Here is a 6,652-nt window from a genome sequence, read left to right on the forward strand (position 1 = left end):
TAAGTCCTGAGAGACACTATATTTGGACAAGTGTGAGATTAGGGTTGCCAAAGAAAGAGTAAAATCGGCTAGCAGGAGGTGATATACACCATGGACTGGACCTCCTACTAGCACTAATCTGCATTGCCCAGCTCACACTTGGCCTGGTGCTTGTCCCCTGGTTTATATTAGCTGAGCACCCAATCCTGAATTAAAATTCAGTCTTTCCTAGAAGTCGGAATTCACTCATTCCACTGCTAATTGCATTTATACCTACAAGTGAGGTGTAAGTATTTGGACAACACCAGCAAACTAAATCAGGGTCAAGTCCTGCTTTCAACTGCAAACCCGGCACAGCTCCCCAGGACTTGCTCTTCCTCCTGATTTACACCTGCGTAACAGACACCAGCATCTGGCCCACCGCCAAGGCATCCAACTTAGAGGAAGAAAACAGTTGCACGCCAAAACTCACACAGCAATTTGCAGCCACGGGGACAAAATCAGACCGGACTGCTTTTGACCCATGTTGTTTCCAGCCTTTCTAGCCAGTTTCTCATTATTTACAGCTGTTGCCAGATGTTACCATTTCATGGGTTATTTATTCCTCAGTCAACCTCCCGGTTCACACGCTAGGCAAGCTCACAGAGACAGAAAGAGAAAGAGGCTCCTTTATCCATTTTACTATGGAAACCGCCCTTTATCAGAGGCACTACAAGTGTTTCACCACCAATTCCCCCCCACCAACCACCCCAGCTCAAACCACCCGACCAGCCACCCATCGCTCGCATCTCATCCCTGCTCCCTTTTCTTTCCTCAACAGGTTAGAGCGAATTTCGCCTGGCGCGTACCCAGGGAGTGAAGCTGGACTGTTAAGTACCACCAAGCCTTTTCGTCTTCAGCGAGGTGGTTGGGGGCTCCCACGGAGCCTGCTGAAATCCCCTCACTAGCAAATAACCCCCTTCGCTCCCCATTGAAAGCTTTTGTTATTGGTTCTCCCCATTCTCCAGCTCTTCAAGCTTTGTTTCTCACTGCAATTCAGGCAGGAGCCAGGTCAATCACCCGCTGCCGGATCCCAACCAACGCACTCAAAAGTCCAAAGGGAAAAGTCAAAGGAATCTCCCCCCACGGTGCTAACTTTTATGGCAGGCAGGAAAGAGGCAGGAGAGGTGTTTTTCATCTGGCACGCAAACGTCTTTAGCTATAGGACGGACGAGCTAACTTACCTCTCCAGGACGCACGTGGAGGGGTTATTTTTGTTTTCTGCCTCACTTGGATTGCTGCGTCCTTTGCTTGTCACACTCCTGGACCCGAATGGTGGCACCGCTGTATGACACCCAGTATTAGAGAGGCTGCTGGAGCCGTCCCTCCCACGGTAGGAGGGGCCACGTGGGGCTTAATAAATTCAGTCCCAAAGGCTGGAAAAACTAAAATCTAATCATGGGATGTGGGCAGCTGCTCACCGTATGGCGCTGGGAGAAGCTGGGGACACCCAGGCAAAACCAGGTTTGATTGATTCCTTGCCCTGCGCACACCCACGCAGAACATGAAAGATCGATGTTAAAATGCTGCCCTGGCAGAATTAGATGTCCAGAGGATGGGTTCTGAGGAAATATCTCAAAGGAGATTTGGGCAAGACATGTCATTGTTGATCCTCAGAATTAAAACCACTATTAAACATCCTCTGGAAAAATATTTCCCACATGTGTAAGCTCCAAGAAAGAATCCACTGTACCAGATTTTTAAACTGCCCCAAACATGAACGTTGGTTATTTTATTTAAGTTTTGCAATGTTTTTGGCTCTAATATCTAAATCCTATTAGTGACATAATGTCCTCTGGAGGGGGTGAGGGGCAGATCAGCAAAACAAAAGCAGTTTGTGTGCTTGCATTTTGCAACCTCCAGTGAGTTTTTGAGCTTGAATTTGCCGTGGCCTTTCAGAGAGACATCTGTAAAGGTTCTCAGATTAGAAAGCTATGCAACCTCACACAGCTCCTCCTCCTCCTAAATAGCTCTTTGCTGCACGGGAGACGAAAGAAATATTCCCCCCCGGCCCTGAAGAGCTGTTTCTGAAACACCAGTTGTGCAGTATTTTCATCCCTGTTGTCTCTCACATTCTGAGTTTTCTTCTTGGACTAAAAGACGGACCAGAGGGTCCCTCAAAAATGAGTAGCACAAATACAGAGGGGAAGAAACAGGGCAGAAATGATGGCCCAGCAGTTTCTAGATCTTTCAGTCTACAAAGATAAATTTCTAACTGGAAGTGTTGTGCTCAGAAATGGCCTACAGAGGTGACAGCCTAATTCACCCTGAAACCTAGTGATGAACATAGGACATGTAATATTCCCACTATAAAAGCAGTATTGCTAATCCTCAGATAACACTCAATCCTAAAATACCATCATTTCCCTTTCAGCTTAGAATGTTAAATAAATGAGGGCACTGCAAGGCATGTGCTGAAGGCAAAAGCAGCTGTTTTTGTTAGTGATTGTTTTCAACCTTACACGCAGCTCTCTGGGGTAAATAGACATGGCATGGGATTGTGTGAAATCGCTAGAAATATTACTTGTTTTATGGTCTGATTCCTGGAAACCTGATAACAGGAAAGCATGAGATTAGGGAGGCCAATAGCACTGAAAGTACCTTGCAGGTTGGTAACCAGCAGTTTGAATCTCCAGAGTTGACTTACTGGCTTTTTTTCCCTTAGTAGTACATTTATGTAGGAGAAAATGATCTAGAAATTCTCCACGCATTCATAAGATGCTGTCCTGTAGCTACCTCCTATTTTTAAGCTTTACTTTCCTTGACCATACATAGGAAGAGCTCAGGTTCGTGGATGTCTGGATATTTCTGTGGACTACTAGAAGTCCAGGAGAACATCAGCCCAAGTACAAGCAAGTAAATCCAGGAGGCCCCTGGGCCATGTCCACCAATTTTGGAGCTCTTCCCTGTGGGTCCTCGGGTTCTCTGTAAGGATTTAGGCTGTCCCTCCCTCTGACATAGCTTAACTCTACATAATCTAAACATAACTGAGAGTGCAGCTACAAAGCCACACTCTTGCATCCTGTCCTTTTCAAGTGGATGCATTTCTCCTTCTCTCTTCGTTCTCCTTTCTTCTCCAGCTGTTACAGCTAGGGCAGCTCTAATTTCAGGTTGTTTTGCACCACGACCATCACTATAGTGTCCAAATCTCTAATCAAAGAGTCTGCTGGAACAGGCTCGGGGCAAGTTGCTGGACACCCAGTTCCCGTGGTGTCAACCATGGCTGCGTCCAGCTCCTGTGGAGGCCCCGGTCCTGTCTCCAGCACATTGAACATCCCTGTTGCCTGATGCTCTCCCGGAGGGTCACAAGCAGGCAGACTGTCTTCGAGGAGACTCTGGTGCAGGCTGCGTCGAAGGCTGTACTGAACTCAGCTTCATCATGGGGCCGTGCTCTGGTCCCAGAGGTCCCTGCCCAGCAAGCCCCACAGAACAGGAGGCATTTGGTGGTGGTGTCCCACCAAGTTTAAGGAGTAGTGAAGAAGCCAGAGAGATTGAGAGCTTTGCTCTGCCTTCAAAGCCCAGAGCAACATCAGCGCTCACAGAAATACCTCCTCGATGGGGCTTCACTGCTGTCCTTCCCAGGGCTTGTTCAAGCGCGTGGCCTTTCCTCCAACTGCTGCATCCTCATGGTATGGACAGACTCCATGGGGTACGTACAGGATAAGGGGGTAGCACCGAGCAACATCTTCCTCTCTCTGCTGTGAAGGAAAGAGCCTTGAAAAACCAGCGAGGGTGGCTATTTAAAACACAACCATAACCTCACCCCCAAACAAGCAAAGGAAATCCCAGGTATCCCTGTTCTCAGCCCTGAAATAACACTGCCCTTTTGCATTCTGCCCTTTCTTCTGGGTGCAGAGGTGTAAAGCCTTTAATGCTGCAGTTTGCTCTGCATACACCTGACAAATGACTCATTGGCAGGGCAGAGGCTACTCTATTTCCAGTATCTCCCGTTCGGATTTCTCTAGATTATCTCAGTCGGAAAATCATCAACCTGTGCCCCAGCCCTTCCATCAGCTGTCAGCGAAGGCAAGCGAGCGGGGTTGTTACCATGCTCGGTGTGATGGGCCTCATCCAGATCCCTGTCGGCATCACATCAGGACCTGCTGGAGCCCGGCCATCAGCAAGCCTGGCCCTGAAGTTTATGGGGTCGTAAACAGCAGCCGCAAGGGCCTAGTGCTATAAAAGCCCACTTAAAAAAAAGAGAGGATGTCAGCAGGGGAGGTTGGCCTTGAACCCTGGCGAGTTTTGGCTCAGTTTGCATCTGCAGAAGATAAAACCATGGTGGAAGCAGCACGAACAGGGAGCATCAGGCACAGCAATGGTCTCCCTACGCGAGGCGCTGGCCAAGATTTGGAGCCCAAGGCTATATTTCATCGAGAAATGCACGCGTTCATGTCCCCCCACCTCTTTGCTGACACACTCCCGGCTTCACCAAATCAGGCCGTCCATCCTCTGCCTTCTCTTACTAAAACCCACATCCCGCCCTGTGCTCACAACCTCCCTGTTCCCCGCTCCAGCATCGGCACGCCCCAGTTCTCCTGCGGGGCCGAGCGCCCTTATGCGCTGCAGGGCTGGCTGCGCTCGGGAGATTCGCCCTCTTCCACGGCACGGAGCCCTGCTGGGCTGCCCACCCCAGCAGCGCGAAGGAGCCGGTTCGGTTCCCTCCGGGCTGCGCTCACACCCCTCCCGGCACACGGTTGCACAACGTGCTCCTGCAGAGCCTCGAGAGCAGGTGACTCATGCAGGTAGCGACGTCCCCGCAAGATTAACTACAGAAACTGCACCGTTTAGCATGCGTTGGCATTTCCAAGAGTGATAACGGAGAAGGGGAGGAGGGGGAAGAGGTGACTTGAACTGATCCAAACTTCAATCTCTGCTCTCTTGCAGGATAGCAGCGTGGGGGAACTCAGCACATCGGTAAAGCATCACCGTCGTGCAAACAGGGAGCAGCAGCTTTTGCACGATGCTGGCAAGCTGCAAGGACATCTCCTTCACCGCTATTTCTCAGGCTCTGAAAGGCCGCTTGGAGCCTGGGGTGATTTATATTTTGAAGCCCGCTTGCTCCCAGGAAATGCTGCTGCCCTCTCCCGAGTCACGGCAGGAGCAGTGAATAAAGCTGTGGAGAAGTGAAGTCCATGGAGACGTGCCAGAGACTCAACAGTTTCTTCTGGAGTGAGCATGAGCCACTGAAATTCAGCCTAAAGCATCTGAATTCAAACTCAGAAAGCAACTTTAGGCAGCCAAAATTGCCAGCCAGTTTCTTCTGGGGCCAAATTCTGCTTCTGGTCATATAAACTAAGCACCAAATCACTTTGGTCAGAGAAGAAACCCCACTGATTTGGAAGTTACCCGGTTTGATCTGTGAGGACGCAATGGGACAGACCAAACTAGAAAACACCGATTTTGCTCCTTGAACTTCTTGGAGCAGATGAGAGGAGGGAACAGGCAGTCCTGGGGCTTGGAGACGGGCTGTGCCTTGCGAAGCGCATCTTTCCCCAGTGAAACGCATCCCTTGAGCAGCCAACAAGGAGGGGGGGACCAGACGGATTCCCCCAGACAGCCCCGTGCACCGCCCAGCCGTAGGAAACGGGCCCCACGGCACAAATACAAGCTGCATTGTGCGATTTGAGGGCAGACGGGGGAGCTTTCACACCGCACTTCAAAGCCGGCCGGCCGCGAGCGACAAACTCTCTGCCTTTCGCAGTGGTTGCTGCAGCAACTCCTCACCACCCGCTCTCCCACGGCGGGGCTGGCTGCTGCTGGCAGCGAGGGCTGTTTTATACAGCAGTATGAAAAGAGGGGGAAAGACCGTCCTCTCCCTTCTTCTTCTTCATTTCGTGGCTGTTCTTTATGCAACTGTGTCATTTTGTTCTTTTCCTGGCAGAAGTCAGGGGGGTTGCAATATACCCAGATAAGACAGGAGCTCGCAACTTGATCTAACCTGAAGGTCCAGGGAAGTCTCAGAGAGAAAAAGAAGATGCAAGGACCAGTGAGGAAGAAAAGGGTCCAATAAACCAGCCCTCAGGCGTCTGAGGAAAAGCTCAGGAAAATGCTAAATGTTTCTGGACCTGAGCAGAGCAACGTGGCAAATGCTGGGAGGAACTTGTTGGATTTCAGGAGTAAAGCACCTCTATATTTTTTGTTTTATGAGAGCCTGAGACACTTCTCTGGGCCATTTCCTCCTGCTGCCTCCAGAGAAAGGGGCTCCCGCTTCGACCATTGCCAAATCCTTGCGCAGCCCTGGATTATAGCGGGCCAGAGGAGAGCACCCCGTCGTTCCCGCACCCGGCGTGCATCGCCATCTCGCTGCCAGGGCAGCATGCGCTTGCTGTGCCCAGTTTTTGGATTAGTGGCAAGGATTCACCACCCGCACGTGTGAAACAGTGAAACATCCCAGCAGGCAGGTCACACCGCTGTCGAGAGAGATTATTCACAGAGCCTCGGTGCTCAAGGTGGCGAGACACGAAGGCCGGCTCGGTCTGGGCCTCCTGCCTGACGGTCCTCTTTGCTGGATGAATCCTGAAGGACTGCGTTAGCCCCTTCCCTGATGAACCCCTCACCTTCGAGGAGGCACCTGTGGGTGTCAGGGACGTCCTGCTGCTCTCAGTGGGGACGTCACAGCGAGGTCTCCACC

At 50.9% G+C, this 6,652-nt stretch overlaps 1 protein-coding gene across 1 annotated transcript in view; it reads right to left on the bottom strand.

Annotated features, from left to right (window-relative positions):
* GDPD4 (glycerophosphodiester phosphodiesterase domain containing 4) overlaps window positions 1-1,223 on the bottom strand; it is a 44,473-nt gene extending 43,250 nt beyond the window's left edge. The window contains exon 1 of the mRNA XM_067289608.1: window positions 1,203-1,223. The gene's annotated coding sequence lies outside the window, so the exon portion shown is untranslated. The remainder of the gene's footprint in view (window positions 1-1,202) is intronic.
* Window positions 1,224-6,652: the final 5,429 nt, after the last annotated feature.

This window comes from Apteryx mantelli, chromosome 1 (genome assembly GCF_036417845.1).
Source record: "Apteryx mantelli isolate bAptMan1 chromosome 1, bAptMan1.hap1, whole genome shotgun sequence".
NCBI lineage: Eukaryota > Metazoa > Chordata > Aves > Apterygiformes > Apterygidae > Apteryx > Apteryx mantelli.